General features: G+C 36.3%; 1 long non-coding RNA gene across 1 annotated transcript; it reads right to left on the reverse strand.

Moving 5' to 3' along the window:
• Positions 1-15,574: 15,574 nt before the first annotated feature.
• On the reverse strand, positions 15,575-17,637 carry LOC132828458 (uncharacterized). The gene is made up of 3 exons (XR_009646124.1): positions 17,575-17,637; positions 16,857-16,919; positions 15,575-15,646 (listed from the first exon to the last, which is right to left on the reverse strand). It is a non-coding gene; the product is annotated as an uncharacterized LOC132828458 (long non-coding RNA).
• Between the last annotated feature and the right edge of the window lie 1,552 nt (positions 17,638-19,189).

Below are 19,189 nucleotides of genomic sequence, written 5' to 3' on the forward strand. Positions count from 1 at the left end.
GTTAGTGATTTGGTGATGTATTGTGCTGGGCTTAGGTTTACTCGATGAGAACAGCGAAAGGTTTACAAGTCGCCACTTGTGGCACCCTCTTAGATATGAATGTACAAAAGAAAAATAAAGAAAACAAGGTGAAGAAGTTAAACATTACAGTCTTTCTGACTAAAATGGTTATCTAGAAGGGTAAGGGAAAGTAAGGGTTCATAGGAAAATTGAGGTGAGGAGTGTCAGATCAGCCATGATTCTATTGAATGGTGGAGCAGGCTTGAGGGGCTGAATGGCCTACTCCTATTCCTATCTCTGATACTTTCACAAGCTTTTGGAGTGCTGCCCCTTCATCAGATAAAGTCATCTGATGAAACAGCAGCCCTCAGAACACTTGTGATTTCAAATAAACCTGTTGGACATAAACTGGTGTTGTGTAACTTCCAGCCTTGTCCACTCCAGTCCGACACCAGCAGCTTCACATCTTATCTCTGACAGAGTTATGGCCTTATTATGTAAGATTGACATCAGCATTGTCAGTGTTGGCAATGCAGGTCCCTTAATGGGCAACCAGAGTATTTCCATGGTTGATTGAGAGCAGGTAGTGATCATTGGAGTTTTGGAAGAGGTGTATTAGGGCTCTTGTGGTGCAATGATAGTATCCTTACCTCTGAGCCAGAAGGTTTAGGTTCAAGTCTCACCTGCTCTGGAGATTTCTAATGAGATCACTTAAACAAGACTTCTCCATATATGGTATCAGTTGAATGATCACTCTCTGACTGCCTCCAATGCCAGAATATCTTTATTCAGGTAAAGAGCTTAAAACTGTTCATTGTGATCAAACTGTGGTCTAACAGTTATTTTATATAGTTTTATCAAAACTCTCCTTTCATCCCTTGATTATTTAGTATTTTGGAATGCTATTAGTACCTTCTACAATGATGCAAAGAAGTATGTATTGAACTCCTCTGTGTTACGATATGGGGTAAACTCTCCTGCTCAATTTAAACCAGCAACACAGAGAAAAGATTTATCCTGTGCAGTAATCTGTGAAAATTTGAGAGGCCAAGAACTATTTAAAGTAAAAATTAACTACTTTATTTCTTAAAGTATAACAGAGAAGAATTAACTAACGACAATTTATAGCTCCTTCCTCTAACCTATTTTTACTTTCCCCTCTACAATACTGGTCCAAAGAAAATTCCCGATTAAGATTTACAAAACAAAACTTCTTATCTCAAAACCAGGCAGCTTTTGGTTTTTCTCTGTATTCCTGTCTTCCTTTCTTCTTGGGAATTCTGCTTCACAGGTTACTGATTGATAAAGGTACATTTAAGAGAGCTTTTTTTGGGCGGTCTCTACATGCTGGTGGAATGGCAGTTCTCCTCCCAACTGTTCAATTTTCCCTGGTCTTATACCCCAAAGCACTGGATTGTGTCATTGGTTTTTAAGATTGTCAATATACTAAATTCAAACTTGATTTGAATTTGGTATTTTTTGGGGTATAATTTAAAATGATTGGCCTAACTCAAATCTATTTTGTCTACAAGCAATTAGCTACCTGAGCTTTTGACCTAGTGTTACATTGTTACCTTATTCAGAATACTTGGTGTTGTCAGCTAGCTTCTAACTCTCTTAAAGGTATAGTGCACCCACATCTTTACAACACCTTCCCTTTTAAGAAAAAAATAACCATCATAATGAAAAGATGACTTCTCTTTTTTTTTCTATTTTTAAACACATTACCCTAATATACATATAACTTTAATATCAGTTCACCCTAACTTCTTCCTATATACCTGTGTGTATAAATATTTATATAAAGAAATATAAATCTCATCTAAACTTTATCTGTTAAATCCCTGAAACACATCTATGATTACATTCTTACAACCTACAACATGCATGATAGTTAAATTAAAAGTCTGTAACGTAAGACTCCAATGAAATAGTCTCATATTCTTGGTCTTTAAAGTGCTCTAAGAATGTAAGCGGATTGTGATCTGTGTACACAACCACCTCTGACCCATTTTTCATGATATAAGCATTAAAATGTCATAAAGCCAGTACCACATTCAATAGTTCTTTTTAAATCGAGGAGTATTTCCTCCTGTGAATGTTGCATTTCTTCAAAAAGTTTCTTCAAAATGGCAGTTCAATCCCATCCTCACCTTCCTATAGGAGTACAGCTCCAACTACTATGTCACTAGCACCGATGGTGACTTTAAAAGGTTTGAAAAGGTTGGTGTAGCTAAAACTGGTTTGGTGGTTAATATTGATTTCAACTGGTCGAATGCTTCCTGGCATTGTTCAGTCCACCAAAATTTTGTGTTCTTCTTCAGCAAATCAGTTAATGATGCCACTATACTGCTGAAGTTTGGAACAAACTTCCATTAGAATCCGCTGAATCCTAAGAATTGAAGCACTTCTTTCTTCAAGGCTGGTCATGGAAATTCCTTGATGGCTTTCATCTTTGTGTTCCATGGGGTGAATCTTCCATGACCAATGTTATGTCCCAAGAATGTCACCTCTGCTTTCACGAAGTCAGTTTTATTAAAGTTTATCCTTAGTTTTGCTTCTCGTAGTTGTTCAAAGAGCTCTGCCAACTGTACCATGTGATCTTTCCAGGACTTACTAAAGATCACTACATCGTCCAGATAGACTGCACAGTTTGTTAACCCAGCTACAACTCTGTTCATGCATCTTTGGAATGTGGTGAGTGCGTTCTTCATTTCAAAGGGCATCACTTTATACTGATATAGCCCATTTGGGGTTACAAACACAGAATTTTCTTTCAATGTCTCTGATAAAGGTGTAACCACGCATTACATCCAACTTGTTGATGTAACTGGCTTGTCTGACTTTCTCAATACAGTCCTCCAAACTTGGAATTGGATAGGAGTTTGATTTTGTCACAAAGTTGACCTTCGATAATCCACACTGAATCATTGTGTCCCATCTGTTTGGGAACTAAGATGACTAGTGAATTTGGCTTGGTTTGATGATGTCTCATCAAGCATGGCCCCCATCTCCATCTGGACCTGTCTGACTTTGAAAGGCTGATAGGGGTATTGTTTTATCGAAGCAGTATTCCCTAAGTCTCTATCATAATATAGTTTCAACATGTTCACATGATATACCCGATACCTTTTTTCTATCTAGCATCTTTACTAAATAGTTCACCTGAATCAACTTTCTCTCAATTTGTTAGGGACCACTAAACCTGAATCTCCTATCACTGGTAACAGTACTAACATGTCATCCCCTTGGGAAAATGTCCGAGTCTCAGATCATTTATCTGCCTCCTGCTGCATTCTATACTGTGCCCTCTTTAGGTGCTGTTTAGCTAACTCACCTACTCTATTCAATCTCTTCCTCACCTCCAATACATAATCTAAGTGTGAGATCTCTGACTTTGGTCCTGTCAATTTTTCTTTAATTCATTTCAAAGGGCCTTTCACTTCATGCCCGAAATTAACTCGAAGAGACTAAACTGAGTAGAATCATTTGGGTCATCTCTAATGGCAAACAATATGAATGGGATACCTTTATCCTAATCATTCCAGTAATGCTGACAGTATCCTCTCAACATGGTCTTCAAGGGCTGATGCCAGTTTTCTAAAGCTCCCTGGGATTCAGGATGATGCGCATTGGACTTAAAGTGCTGTATACCTTAGCTTGTCATAATCTCCATAAATAGCCTAGCAGTAAAATTTGACCCTTGGTCTGACTGAATCTCTCTGGGTAGCCCATATCATGTAAAGAAAACTACTAACTCCTCTACCATCATTTTTGCCTTGATACTCCGTAATGGAATTGCCCCCAGAAATCTGGTAGACACATCCATTATGGTTTAACAAGGACTGGCTCCCACTTTCAGTTCTTGGGAGGGTCCTACACAATCAATTAGACCCATGTGAAAGATTTTTCAAATGTGGTAATTGGCAACATATATGCTGGTTTTATTATTGCCTGTGGCTTACCTACCATTTGGCATGTTTGACAGTACAGCAAAGGTTAACCACATCCTTGTGTGTTCTGTCCAATAAAAATGTTTTTGTATGTTAGCCTGAGTCTTTCATACCCCTAGGTAACCTCCGACATGTAGTTCATTTGTTACCTGAAGCCTTCCTGTCTGTATGCTACTGGTGCACTTTGGCCCATTTCTCCTCTGCACTAACCCGCCGTGGTCCCCGTTTCTGCCTTAGGATTCTATCTTTCAGATAACAACCCTCCGGAATAATCTCAGCCTCCTTTTCAAAATACGCATCCACATATATATCTTTTATCATCTTGTCTTGCTGTTGCAAATCCCTTAATCTTTCAGGACTAAACACTTCTGTCTGATCCTTTGCCTGTTCAGGTTTCTCCTGCACCATTACATCAAACAGGCTGTCCACTAACTGAACCTCAACACCTTCATCTTTCTTTTACTTGTCACTTTGTGCTGTGACTTATGATAGTGGGATCTGGTTACCACACAGGCTGGGAAAATACCAGGATATTTCTGTTTTAACTCCTCAGTGTCTTGGTTGTCCTTGTGCTTCTCCACCTTGGATCCTGCCAAATCATTCCCAAGAACAACCTGAATTCCTTGAACTGACACTCTGTCAATCACTCCCATTGTAACGTCCCCTGTCTTGAGTTGGCACTCCAACCTGATCTTATATAGGGGAATGCTAAATTTCTGTCCATCTATCCCACAAATTGCCACAATCTCAGGTAACAGATCAGAAAGAGTTCATATTCTCTTATTATCAGCGACTGGTTAGATCCTGTATCTCTCAAAATTATAACTTCTTGTCCTTCTCCCCCTATTCTTTCTGACTAAACTTTACCCACACAGGCAAATTCTTTGTAGAGATCAGGTACTAAATTATTACCCATGCCCCTCCTAGACTGTGCACTCTTCTGCAGCTCCTCGGGTCTTTTTGAGGTCTCCTTTACTACCTTCAGTAATGCTACAGGTTTACCTTCTTTTACCACATCTTTTCCCACAATGCCTTTCTTTAATGACCAGCACTGTGCCTTTTCATGTCCCACCTTCTGGCTGTAAAAACACTTTTGCCCAGTGCCCTTCTGAAACCACCGGCACTGTAATTTCCTGTGTCTGAATTCATTTCATTGAAAGCACCTGAGGCTTTTCACCTCCTTTTCACCCTCTTGGGCTTGTTTAACATGTGGTAAATTCTTGCCAGTGTTCTATACTCTTGGTTTTGTAGTGTGGGATCTCCTTTTCTCCCAACTTGCAGCCCTCACAAGATGAAATTCTGGCTGAAAGCTTGTCTTATGCACCAACATATATTCATCTGCTAATTCTGCTGCCCTTCTCACTTCCTGAACTTTCTGTTCCTCCATGTGAATTCTTACCATCTCTGGAAGTGAGTTTGTAAACTCCTCCAGCAGAATAATCTATCGTTGAGCCTCAAAGGTCCTATCTATTTTCAAAGCACACACCCATCAATCAAAATGACTATGTTTAATTCTTTCGAACTCAACATAATTCTGACCTGGTTCCTTCTTTGTGTTTCTGAACCACTGTCTATATGCTTCTGGTACCAATTCATAAGCACTTAAAATAGCCTGTTTAACCTCTTCATAATCTCATCTGACAGTACGGCAAATACATCACTAGCTCTGCCTACCAATTTAGTCTGAACTAGAATTCCCCATAAATCTTTAGACCACTTCATCTGCCTAGCCAATTTTTCAAATGAGATAAAGAAGGCTTTCACATCTTTTTCATCAAAAGGTGTCAGACTTTTGATATATTTGTATATATTCTCTTTCAATTTCCATCCTGTTAACTTGACTTTGCTGACTAATTCGCAACTTCTCGAGTTCAAATTCTCTCTCTTTTTGTCTCTCCCTTTCTTCTCTCTCTTTGCTCAGCCAAGAGCCTTCACTCTTTCTATTTCCACTCTCTCTTTTCTCTCTTTCTTTCTCTTTCCCTTTGTTTATCTTCTAACTCCATTTTCTTCAATTGTAATTTAAGTTTTTCTACCTCTATTGCTCATGTCTGTTTCTCTGATACACTTAAGTATTTAAGTAAGTAACTCCCTTACAATTTCAGCATTACTTTTGTCCTTGGTTAAACCCAAATCCAACATATTGGCTAATTCTAAAAGTATGGGCTTTTTTCTTTCCTTCTAAACTTTCTTGGCAAATTTGAGAATCATCTTCAAACCCTAGAACCTCTTTAGAATTTGAAGAGATGTTTCTCTCACTTTTAATTTAATCAACCACAAGTCACCAAATTAAACAAATTGTCTCACCTACATTTTATTTACAGATCTAGGACATTAACCTGCAAGTGTTTAAATTTGCTAGGATTTTTTTGTACTCACAAATCCATTCAAATCTGTCTGAACCAGTTCAAATCCCAATGACAAGCCCCCAAACTATTATGATACGGGATAAACCCTCCTGCTTAATTTAAACCAGCTACATAGAAAAGATTTATCCTGTGCAGTAACCTGTGAAAATTTGAGAGGCTAAGAACTATTTAAAGTAAAAATTAACAACTTTATTTCTTAAAGTATAACAGAGAATAATTAATTAACAACTATTTACAACTTCTTCTTCTAACCTATCTTTTACTTTCCCCTTTACAATACTGGTCTGATAAAAATTCCCGATTAAGATTTACAAAACAAAACTTCTTATCTCAAAACCAGGCAGCTTTCGATTCTTCTCCATATTCCTATCTTCTTTTCATCTTCTCGGGGGTTTTGGTTCACAGGTTACTGATTGATAAAGGTACCTTTAAGAGATCTATTTTTACGGCAGTCTCTACATGCAGGTGGAGTGGCAGTTCTCCTCCCAATTGTTCAATTTTCCTTGGTCTTATACCCCGCCCAAAGCATCGGATTGTGTCATTGGTTTTTAAAATTGTCAATATATTAAATTCAAACTTGATTGGAATTTGATAATTTTTGGGGGTATAATTTAAACTGATTGGCCTAATTTGAATCTGTTTTGTCTCCAGGCAAACAGTTACCCTAGCTTTCAACCAAATGTTACACTGTTACCTTGTGCAGAACACTTGGTGCTGTCAGCTAGTTTGCTAGCTTTTAACCCTCTTAAAGGTAGAGTGCTCCCACATCTTCATAATATCTGCCACTTCCTACTTCTTTATTATTTCCCTTGTTCTCTCAGGGACCTATGTTCACTTTGACTTCTCTGTTACTTTTTTGATACATAGCTTTTGCTCACCATCTTGATATTGCTTGCAACTTTACCCCAAAGTATATTTTGTCCCTTTTTTGGCCACCTTTTGTTGGCTTTATTTAAAACTTTCTCAATTCTCTGGAACACTATTAATCTTTGCCACATTATAGGTTTCTTTGTTTTGCTATTCTTGACTTCTCTGATCAGCCATAGTTGGCTTATCCTCTTCCTAGATTGTTCTGCCTCTCTGGAACTCTGAGAAGAGAGGATGGAATAACCAGTACTAGAAAACTATATTACAATGATCAGAATTATGTATAATAGTATGCAAATAAAACAGTTGTTTGGAAGCTCCTAAAAGTAAGATAAATGTCACTGTTAAGTAAAGCAGAGTCCTAGATGCAACACAGAGTGGAGACAGACTATTCTAAGGCAGAAATCTCTCTACAGTGAAAGCTGGAACCCAAGTCTGAAACCACACCAGCCGATTTCATGAGGACTGATCAACTGAGGCTTGCATCAGTAAAGGCAGAACAAATGCTAGGCAATAAAAGATTGCAGGTCCTCAATAATCAAGAAGGTGATGGCTGACTCGCCTTCAGACCTCCACTCCATTCATGTCAATATTCTGCAAAGGTTGAAGTAGTGGAATCTTTTGTCAATGACCTCCCTTTGGCCTGAGATGAGGGATGGAACATATGGCCAATTATAGTACCCACTTCCATAACCCAACTAGCCAAACTAACTTAATCACCGAGAGTGGACTCTGTAGCCTGTGGGGTTTAACATTCTAGTGTGTTTTCTAGGTTTTTTTTTGCTGACCCTTTGAAAAACTGCTATAGATTTCTGATCCAAGTTTTGACAAGAATTCTAATTTATAAATTTTTAAATGATAGTATAATTTCCCCCTGATTTAGTGGCATATTCATTCTTTGAGAGAATGAACTGAAACTCATGATTTTGTTTGATGCCTTTATCGTTTCTTTCCAGATTATTCTCGGTACTTGTCCACCTCTTTTCACATGTAATTTATATTCAGCCATGAAGGGTATCCAGTGAAGAGCTTATGGGCTAGTGCATTATATTTGAGACTATTACTGTTTTCACAGGATTATCTTTTGCATTCCTCATATAGAAAGCTGCAATCATTATGAACTGTTGCAACTACCTTGGTATCTTCCAAATGAGAAGAATACTCCTTTTCTTGTATTGTTGATTATTCTTCCTGGGGATGTGGGAAGGCCGAGGCAAGGCTATATTTATTGCTCCCTAATTGCCTTGCATACAGTGGTGTTAAGTTACTTTTTGAAGTACAAACATAAAAACCGAAGAAGGGTCACTAGACCTGAAATGTTAACTCTGATCTCTCTTCTCAGATGCTGCCAGGCCTGCTGAGCTTTTTCAGCAATTTCTGTTTTTGTTCTTGAAGTACAGCATTTCTTGCATTTTAAACACACAAGCTGCTGTTGAGTAGGGAGTTAAAATGATTGTTTTCTTATCACTCTTTTCCATTATCAAGCTGGTTTTCATGCAAGTGATATATAAAGGGAGAAGAAAGGCTAGTAGAGTGCTGTGGAACTAAAGAGTACTTTTCAATTTTAGTCACTTATGTAGGAAATGTGGCTCTGATTTGTGTACAACAAGCTCCCACACACAGCAATGCAATAATAACCAGATACTCTGTTTTTGTAATGTGGTTTGAAGGTTAAATATTGGCCTGGACATCAGGGATAACCTGTCTTCTCTTCTTTGAAAAAGAAACACCACGAGATCTTTCACACCCATCTCAGAGAGAAGACTGGCCACAGTTCTAAGCCTTGCCCAAAAATAAAGGCATCTCCATCAATGCACCATTCCTTTAATATTGCGCTAGAACCCATAGACTTGTGACTCAAAGATGAAAGAGTTACCAACTAAATCTCAGTGGAAGCAGCTCAATGAAGTTCTTCTACTTATTAATATGACTGTAATTTTCCTGGAGTATTCATGTGAGTGTTTTGGACTGATACTGCATTTGAAAGTTATAATTTGCATACATATACATTTGATTGGAATAAGATCAAAGAAGACATAGATAATTCGTCATCTGGTGCCTTAATATTTTAAAAAGCCTCTATTAAAATAACTTTGAATAGCATTTATATCAGCATCCAGTCCATGGCTTGAAGTACATCATCTCTGCTGACAATTTAATTATGATATGGAAGATTTGTTGGCATTGCTATCTTTTGGATGAGATGCTGACCTAAGCTTCCCCCTGCTTGTTTAGATGGATGTAAAAATTTCACTGCATTATTTGGGGTAGGTCTATAAGCTAACATCTGGTTCTTAAGTAACACAAACTTGCCAATTATTTCACTGCCTTTGTGTTGGACCTTACTTTATTGATAGTTTGATTACCCTACACCATTGGCTGAGAGTTCTTCGTGATATACTGAGGATGGAGCAGGACTATGAAACAGCAAGCTATTTATTTTAAACTTTGGTGCAATATCTATAATGATATTTTGTCATCATTTAGCTTATCGTAGATATTCTGCAATGTATTACTTCTGTTGCTTTGCATTGTATATTACATCAAGGTAAAAGCAAATAAACAAAGAGACATGAAATGTAAAAAAGCATTAAATGGTGTTTATTCAAGTAGAACAAACAAGTACATTTCAATTCATATGATACATAACGAGGTAAATAGAGTGCATCAGTATATTTGATAAGCTGGAATGATCAATGTTTAAACCCTTTGAACATTATGGGAGCATTTCTCTAAACTATGTGAAGTATTTTTAATTTGATATAGAAAATACCAGAATAATGTTTCGCATCTTACATTTTTCTCAAATTCAGTTTTCACAACATTCATCAGTTGAAATATTTCAGAAACAACTTGTTCGGAAAATTTTCGAAGAAAGTGAATAACTCAAAGGGTCAACAGAAATGCTACATTTTACTGTAAAACATAGAATGCTGAGATTATTTTTTTAATTCATGAACTCCAAAGTCACTGTCTCAGCTCACAATAATCTTGAGGTAGGCTTGTTAACAATGCACATACAAATTGTACCAACATTTACAGAGATTGTATTCCTGACAACTGATTTCTGTACCTTTTTCAATATCACTGGAATAAATCAAATGAAAGCAATCAATGACTTAGTTTAGGTAGAAAATGATTTTTTTCCTACTCTTCCCTCTTCTACTGAAGTTTCTTCTATCATACAACTGTATAAAAGTATGACAGTGATGTCAGACCTAGTGTGCAGTTTCATTCCTGATGCTGTTATGAACCAAAAACATGTTTTGCACCAAACAAAATATCCTGGGAGAGAAACTTATCTCAGGCGGTGGATCAAAACTGACCTTATTGTGTTGGCCATGGAATGTGTCCTGCAATGGAACTGACCATCACGTGCAAGTATCACAATATGGTCTGTTCCATGCTGATACGTGAGATGAATTTTTGCTTCATCTCTTCGAATTGTTAATATGCCACAAGATAAGGTATTAACTCATTCCAAACTCATCTACTTGCATGGAGGAGATGAGTGGGAAAGAGATGAGGTAAAATAATATCCATTTCTGTTCAAGAGGGAGGTTTTACCTATGCTGACAACATCCTGGGGGATAAAGCTGTCAGGCTTTAAGTATGTGGTACACACAAGAGGTTTATATTTTAAACTAGCCCAAAGGATAGCTTCTAATACTGCAATCAGTTACTGGAGACAATATAGCATAACTTAAATAAAGTACACACAAGTGCACATTCATTTGAACACTATTAGTATTCATACAATGTCAATAAATAGTTGAATTAAATTTGGCTGTGTCTAATGCTGCAAACTTCTTTGAACTGGATGTTATATAATTACTGATACAGTAATAGATGGATTTATGAAGATAACTTGAAATTAAAGTAATTAAAGCTCCATATTACATTCTCATAAATAGTACATATCTATTCTATTTAAAATATTTAAGCTATGTATCAAACTGTAGGAAAAGAACACCTCGTAAATTATATACACTAACAGAAATAGTTGGTTTAAGATCTATCTGTCACTCCTGAAAATCTTGTTAAAAATAAAATCACTAATTACATCAAAATAACTCTCTCTATAAATATAGAGAAAATATTGTTTGTAGTTTTTTTTAGTCATTGAATTAAAAAAATAATTGAATGAAATTCATTCATATAAAATTTACATTTAGAATGGGCAGTCTCAGGATGAATTTTAATAATATGCAGTGAAAGGAAATATTTTTAGACGCTGCTAAGAATCTGTTGGATTATTGTGGACTTTCAGCAACAGAGTTCTTTTTAAATTAATCACTGATAAATCAATTAAGAGTCAACTGAGCATAGAACTAAATTGTTTGCAAGAAAAAAAGGACAAATTGGTAGGCACACGATGAAAATTCACTTCTATGAAATTCTAGCAGCTGGTTACAGAGTGGCATAGCCAACCCACTGTCTCAAATAGACTAAATGCTGGGAGAACTATAAGACCATTATTTTCACTTTAAGAAGTGACAGCAAATGTTGGGAGCATAGAAGATGACAATTTCTCAACGATTTACTGAATTAAAAGAAATTCTGAAACCGCCAAGTCTAAATATAAGTATCTCTTTAAATACTAGTGACTTTGTTAATTCAGGAAGTGTTGGTTCATCCAAGTCAGTTCTGCTGCTTTTCAGTTCATTTTCATTGTTATGTATTTCTGAAGCCAGTCAAAAAAGATGTTGAGTTCTCCTATGGCTTTGTACAGACCTTTATCCTGCAACTGGTAAGCACAATAAACAGCATTAGACAATGAAAATTAGTTAAAACCAGCTTTTCCATGATTTTAGTACATAAAGTTTTCCTACCGTCTCATATAGTTTATAGATTTTCTCAATGTATGGGCTAGGTCTGCAGTTGCACAGGTCACAGTTGAAGAACTTATGCTGTAAGTCAACAATACATAAGTTTATTCAATGACTGATTGTACCATAGTGGGATAGTATATACAGTCCAATATAAAATATAAGCAAAAAATGCCAATGAACTGTGGATGCTGGAAATCCATTTCAAATCTGAACTAATGTTATATAATATGAAGAATATAAGCGGTGAGAATATTAACTGGATATGGTTAGTTTGAAAACCTACAAAGGACATCACACAGAAAATGATCCAATTATAACAGTTGTAGGCATTGATAAAAACAATTCAATTAGAGGGTATTTTATTCATGTTTCAGGACATGACAACGTGCGTTACACAGTACAGGAAGCTTCTGCATTCCTGGTCAGGTTTACATTAACAAAATTAAATATATAAGATAGGCTTCATTTACATAACAATTCTTGTTGTTGTCAATCAGTTTCACTTTACATGTGTACCAAAAGTGGTGCCAAACAGGATGGCAGCCTGAGAGAGTTAACTCAGGCCCTGACTCGGGACTTACACTACAACACCTTAGCCTCAGAGATTGTTGTAGATAAAATAATATTTTTTTATAATTTCAGCCAACTGCTCAGGATGGGTGTGGACACATTCTGAAAGCAAACAAGATCCTATTCTGTGCATTAGTGTCAAGTAACACTGAAAGGGAAGCAGTAGCTGCAAACTGTTGCCCCACCTCACAGACTGACTAAATGTACTGTTGTTATTTATTGCTGAATCACCCCACGAGTCAAAGAAAATAATGAATGCTCATGTTCAGACATCAAAAGCTTGTTGTGAAATATTAATGAAAGGTGCAAGAGCCCACAACTAAACGTGAATTTATCTAATACTACAGAAAAGTCGATTGCCATTAGTACATTTGCTCAGATAGGATCACATGAGTTACAGTTAACAAAACAACTAGGTCAGCGCTTTTTTGCTACATTTAAAGTCCTCAATTTGCAGCTGGTGCTGTCCCACTGAAAATTTGCATTCTTTATTTTCACATAGGCTTTTGTAAGTGGGTTCTAGTTGCCTGGTTATCTGGTTAACGGTTTTCGCAGCAACATTGGTGGTATATTCATTTAACGTCTGCTTTTGTTTCATTCTGAATTGCTGCAGATTTTGGACCGCGTGTTTCATTTGTGAACCATAACTCTTGGGAGGGTTAGACACATTGACTTGAAGATACCAGAGGTGAATTAAAGCCTCTCTTTCTGAAAATTAATTCAGACGAGACAGCACAAACCCTTTTTAAAAGTCATTCTCACAGATTGAAAGTTCAACAATAAGTCAGAGTTAACTGGAGGCAGTTCAATGAGGGTTAATTACTGAACAAGTTGGGCTGTGCTCCGCTGGGTTTAGAGGAATGAAGGGGAGGATGACTGGGTGAATGTTTCTCCTCTTGTGGGAGATTAAGACTAGAGGCCTTTGCTTTGAAATAAGGAGTTTCCCATTCACGATGTAAATGTGGAAGAATTTCTTTGGAATTCTCAATCTTAGACAGAAGCTAAGACATTGGAGATTGAGAAGGACAGGTTTTCGACCTACAGATGAATTGAGGTTTATGAGTACCACATAGGAAAGTGGAGCTGAAATCATAATCAGACCATTGAATGACAGGACTGAAGGGTAAAATGGCCTACTCTTTGCTCCTGTTTCTATGTTCTATTTCCCTGTTGCAAACTGAACATAAATATCATTTTCAAAACATACTAGTTATTGTTTTAGAAATGTTTTTGTTATCACTCAAAGTATGCACATTTGATATTTAGTTTGCAACATAATGCAGCACAGCTACAATTTTATACAAAAAGTATATCTTAGTTGAGAGTCTGATTTTCTACATTGCCAATTTCTGCTTTAAATTACTGCAAGGAACTTTGTGCAGCGGGAAACTGTGTGTGGAGATTTGTGACTTGAGGTCTGGTTCATTACTTTATTCCTAAAGCATTCACTGTCTTGTTTCAAAAGATGCATCAAGGATTATTCAGCAAAACAAAGATAAGGTGATGATCTCCCTTCCTGTTCTCACTGTCTGATCAGTAGAGAACTGGGAGAGTTCACACAGATCATGATGCAAATCACTATGGTGACATCATATGTATCCACTAACCAAATTCATTTTGAACATGTTTTATCTCAACAAACATAAATATTTTGCCCAGTCTTCTATTTAAAAAGTGACAAATCAAGCTATATAAATCAGTTTCTTGTCGACTCTGTTGTTAATTAGATATTCTAATGAGTATATTAGAGGAATTCTTCAGAGATCAGCAATTAGCTCAGAGAGGAATAAAAATAAAAGGAATTTTTGCCTTCTCAGGAGATTCCAAAATGATCCATGACCAACGGGCTACATTCAAAGTGCAGTCGCTGTTATATAGACAAATGCAAACATCAAGATCCCATTAACAGGAACTGAGTGAATGGTCATAATCTGCTTTAGACAGTGTTGAGAGACATTGGTCAAGCCAACCGTAGAACATTGTGCTCATTTCAAATGGCATTGTAGATCTTTTAAATTATAAGGTCTCAATTTCATGTCTCTTCTGGATTGTTGGCAGTTTTGATAGTAATGCATCCTCATTCTTACAGAGAGGTGTCAGTCTATTATATGAGATTTAGTAAATAGGCATTGGACTCACGGTTTTTAAATGAGAAGAGATTGAAAGAACCTGAGAATGAGTCACAACAAAATGTAGGTGATGATGGGTAGACCTGGTACTTGGATAATCCATCAGTGCAAATTGAGCACTGTTTACAATTGAGCAACTCAGCCAATCTATGAGTTGCAAGATTAACATGAAAGTCTGCTCTTATGCAGTCGGGAAGTTGACAGAGCAAATGCACAGCAAAATTTGTAAAGTGGCTAAACGCATATCTTTATTCTTCCACTGTTATTTTGTATTAGGAAATACTTTAATTGGATTGGGGAAAGAATTTAGTTGTATTGTGGAAATTTTGCTAATATTCTCTGACAGCAAACAGACTCAGATTGCAGTCAAAAACAGCAAGTTGGAAACAGGTTGTGTTATTTATGACAGGACAAAAGGTACCTGGCATCAAAAGTGTGGGTTGTCACTTAGCTTTCTACAAATATCACAGAAGGGCATTGAAACAGCTGCAAGATTCTTCTTTATTTCACTGAAGTAGGCAACACTGCTTTAAGGCGCAGTAGACACTTGAAACAGTGATGGGTATATCAATGAAACAAATTGAATGTATTATTTTCCAGTCTGAAAAATTGTATATCTATTTTAGACTTGGAAACTAGTACAATACATATCAATTTCTCCCCTCATTCTCTGATAATTTGCTTTTATATCTTAACCAAAACAAATACTCCAAAGGCTCATACTGAAACCCCTGTTATTAAAAGCAAAAACGATTAATGATAAATCTAGTACTTACACAATTTTGAACATTCTCCTTCAGCTCAGACAGGATGTTCCCAATTTTACTGATGTTATTATTGATTACTTGCTGATGGGTCTTGGCGGCTGGGATTACATCCCTGAGGTAAAAATTCAGCATTTCCTTCAAAAACTGACATCCTTCACGTCCCTAAACATTTCAAGATGTCACCATTATATCCTTGCAAAGAGGCATTTCACAAATAGGAAACGACAATTTTGTCACAAAGTTGTAATACTTCCACAATATATCCTAATTTCGAAATGATGCATTAACTCATTCCTCACTTTAGAGAGCTTTTGACTCTAAGTAGAACTCACATAGCAGCAGGGCATTTTTTTGTCTCAAAAAATGGTTTCATTTTCCTTTTTTTGACCTAATTTTAAAATTAGTAATTTCATACCCTACTGTTCCACTATACACTAGCTGATAGAACTAATAGGTGGATAACTTATTCCAAAGGTAATATAAATACTTGGTTCACTGAAATCTGGTTTATTTACCTTCTCTGGGTAAAGTGTGATCTTGAATGGACTCCGGTACTATTGTTGGCATATAAGATGCATCATTCTATTTTAGGTTACAATTAAAAAAATACATGCATGCACATATCATTAAGTATATCTTGAAATCTTTGTTAGTGAAAACTAAATGATTGACTTATTTTTGACTGGCACCTGATCTCTATTGTGGATTGCAATTTAGTTATGCAATTGATGTTTCATATCAGCCCATTTGATTCTTAACCTCTGAGCTTCCATGGTGGCACAGTGGTTAGCACTGCTGCCTCACAGCACCAGGGACCCGGGTTCAATTCCCGCCTCAGGCGACTGACTGTGTGGAGTTTGCACGTCCTCCCTGTGTCTGCGTGGGTTTCCTCCGGGTGCTCCGGTTTCCTCCCACAATCCAAAGATGTGCGGGTTAGGTGAATCGGCCATGCTAAATTGCCCATAGTGTTAGGTAAGGGGTAAATGTATGGGTGGGTTGCGCTTCGGCAGGTCGGTGTGGACTTGTTGGGCCGAAGGGCCTGTTTCCACACTGTAAGTAATCTAATCTAATATTCTGCACATGCTGTTTATTTTTCAATTGTTCATGCACAGACCATAACATTCTGTCTGACTCAAACCTTGATATGATAAATCAATGCACTGAAATGAATCAATAATGATGATTAACCTCTTTTTGCATATGTTTTACAAGCACTCCCTCAACATTACTGTCATTATCAAAGCACAGAACCCCCAGATTTAAGGATGAATGACACGTTGATTTCTCTATTGTGGAATTCCATCAATGAGATCTCTGCATACCAAGATATCATAGCTAATATGCCAATCAACTTATGTTAAGATTTACTCACCTTGAATCCATGGTGAAGTCTGCCTCCCAGTAAAGTTATGTGCAAATTGTCATCCTTCCTTTGCTATATAAAAAAGCAAATAAATTTACTAATTGCAGAATGATTTCCCATGACCGAATGCTACAAATAAGTTAGAACCAAATCAATTTCCAATAACAGACTGACCTAGACTTATTACAATAAAGACTCATTTAGTTGTTGGTATCCAGTCTCATAATAGTTCACCCTGATGCTCTGTCTAATTTGATGCCTTTTCTGAATCATCTTGTTTCCTCTGAGTTACTGCAAACAATTTTAATGTATTGTCACCCATGTCCCTTGAATTTATCTGAAATGATCTAAAACCATATTTTTCATATTAAGTATTATAAAATAAAATAAAATTTGACAAATTCACACAATTTTTTTCATATGTAGTATTATTTCAATCAAATACATTGCATGTTCTCCATTATACAAACATTTGATGTCAAAATAATTTAACTGATTTTATACTGCTTTAATATAATTAATGTAGCTTCTGAGCAGCCATCCTCAAACCTAAATAAAATTATTTTTTGTCTTGAAGTACTATTTAATATTCCTCTGAAAGTAAACTCTAATTATTCCTTGTCACAGAACAATCAGTAGGGAACTGACTCTAGTGCATTTTATAAATTGTAATGTAACTTATAACAATTTAAATATTCTTTACAATGCATTTTATTTTCATACTTACAAAATAAGTCCTTATCTTCCGATATGAGCTTCTGAGTTCTTTGAGGTGAGCAGGGAACACAGCATGGCTAAAGCAATTATCATCCGACTGTTCATGTCTGCAGTAGCAACACTGAATGCTAATCACTGTGTATAATATGACAGTGACACACTTCATGGTTTCTGTCTAGTTTGCACAACCCTAAGTTTATGCGCACTAGAGCTTATAGCGTTCTTACCTTGATTCTTTCTTTATATATTTCCTTTGTGACCACTATGGTTTTTTTACTTCCTATTGAAATTTCCTGTTGGTTATGTATTATTTGAGGTTACTGTTAAATTTCTAAATGTCACTGAACCTTCCCGGCAGTTTGAATTTTCCATTGACCCCTGATGTATGTTAATCATTGTGAAATTTAATGGCAGAATCTTGTTTTATTTCAGTCTGTATTCCTTTTTCTGTCAAGCTGATTTTACAACTTTTACTGCTAATTATTTCTTCAGTACAATTAATGTTTTGCTTCCTAAATAATTTTTTGCCATGCCTCAATTCCTGTTTTTGTTTTCTCTGCAAACTTTTCCCTTCAGCTTAATTAATTTTACCAAGTTTGGTTTATATGATAATAAAGATGAGAACCTTACCATCCCAAAATTATTGACTATTTGTTCAGCATCACTGCTACCTAGATGAATGCACACTATTTCAGAATACTTCTCAGTAATGATAGAATTCTATCTCTGTCTTATCTTATATTGAGAAACATTGCATTGCCAATGATTCTTGTACATTGCAAATCAAACTAAGATGCACCATTAGGTTTGCAATAGTACAACTTTGGATCAACATTTAAGAGATGCATTGGTTGAAGTGAAAACTGTTGGAATGTATTTAACATAAGTCCACACAATGTATTTTTGAGCAGCAAATCTTTAGCAGTGATTTAGGAAGCAGCTTTAACAATTGAGGAGCTGGACAAAATAAAGGAATAGTTGATTCAGACAGATATTTCTCCAAAAGAATATGTTTGGTCTCCACTTTGCAATATAATGGTGATCTAGAATTTGATCATCTGATTCTGTTGATCACAGTCGAGACACTTTCTGGAATGTTGGACAATTCTTTGATATGTCTGCATTACCTTTGAATGAGAGAAATGCTATATCGTAAAGAAGTAACTTGATTGAATCAAACCCACCATAAAACCTCCATTCTAAAGGTTTTATGAATCATAGAAAAGGTTATCTAAAGGGACCACTCATCATTTCTGTCTTCTTTTCCTCCTTTTTAAAAGTTTTGGTTTATACAGTAATTCTTCACATTCACATTTTAATAAAGTTCTGACGTTAATGTTTGGCCTTGTGCGGCGCTCCATGACTGAGTGGAACTGGCGACTTCATACCTGTCACACCATGCTTGTAAACATAGGCACGTGTGAGAGATTGCACTGTTGATTGCAAACTATAAATCAAGCTTGATATAAAACAAGTTTCTTTTTCTCTTGTGATTTTAATCTTGCTTCTGAATGTTGAAACAGGATATTAGTGGTTATGAGTGGAGCCAGTTTGCAAACTAGTCCACATATACAACATAATTATTAACCATTCAGCATTATTACAAATACTCCTGAGCCACAGCG

The sequence above is a fragment of the Hemiscyllium ocellatum genome, chromosome 26, assembly GCF_020745735.1.
Source record: "Hemiscyllium ocellatum isolate sHemOce1 chromosome 26, sHemOce1.pat.X.cur, whole genome shotgun sequence".
In the NCBI taxonomy this organism is placed as follows: domain Eukaryota; kingdom Metazoa; phylum Chordata; class Chondrichthyes; order Orectolobiformes; family Hemiscylliidae; genus Hemiscyllium; species Hemiscyllium ocellatum.